An 810-nucleotide genomic window follows, 5' to 3' on the forward strand; every position below is an offset into this window, starting at 1 on the left:
GCCCAAGCTCGGGCGGGGGTTGAGCTTTTGCCAGGTCAGCCAAAATCAGGCGGCGAATCAATGCGATGGACGCAGCTGCTGAAAATGATTTTGCTTTATGATAAAATAATGTAGCCAGTGTGTAATGCATGCCCGCCCATCATCAAAAGTGATGGGCACCCGCATTGGCAGTGTGTATCCAGCCTAAACTAACATAATTGTCGAAATCTGTGACATGAAGGTTAACTTTAAAACTTTTTTTTTCCCCAGAACTCACAATAGTGAGTGTAGTATATTAACAAAATCAAAAAATTACAAAGCCACACCATGTTCAGATCTAGCCATGGCACCACATAGTGTCCAACCACCACACATCGGCTAAGCAGGGAGCCACCCTCGACCAGACCTTCAACACCATGAAAACAGACTACATACAACGGTTGAACAGGGAGCCACCCTCGACAAGACACCAAGCATACGAAGAAGGGGCTGGGCCCTTAGTCCCCATCACCCACCAGGAGCTCTCGAGGTGCCACCACCGTGTCACTGCTGCCACCATTAATGCCGTGCCTCACGAGGACCAAGAACCAAAATTGAGATCGAGTAGGAAATCATGAACCACCTGAACCAGAAGATCCACATCCCACCAAGCCGCCCGTAGAAGCCCCAAGGGGATGCCATCATGAGCAGAAACTTGTCACCTCAATACCCTTGTCCATCACCAAGATGCTTAACGCGAGACTGATCCAAGAGACTGACCCAAATAGCAGAAGCATCATCGCATCCAAAAGGATACCCATCGCTCAACCGCAAAGAGCAAAGAACACTGCG

Source organism: Adiantum capillus-veneris, chromosome 21 (genome assembly GCF_014529385.1).
Source record: "Adiantum capillus-veneris isolate H3 chromosome 21, ASM1452938v2, whole genome shotgun sequence".
NCBI classification, from domain to species: Eukaryota; Viridiplantae; Streptophyta; class Polypodiopsida; order Polypodiales; family Pteridaceae; genus Adiantum; species Adiantum capillus-veneris.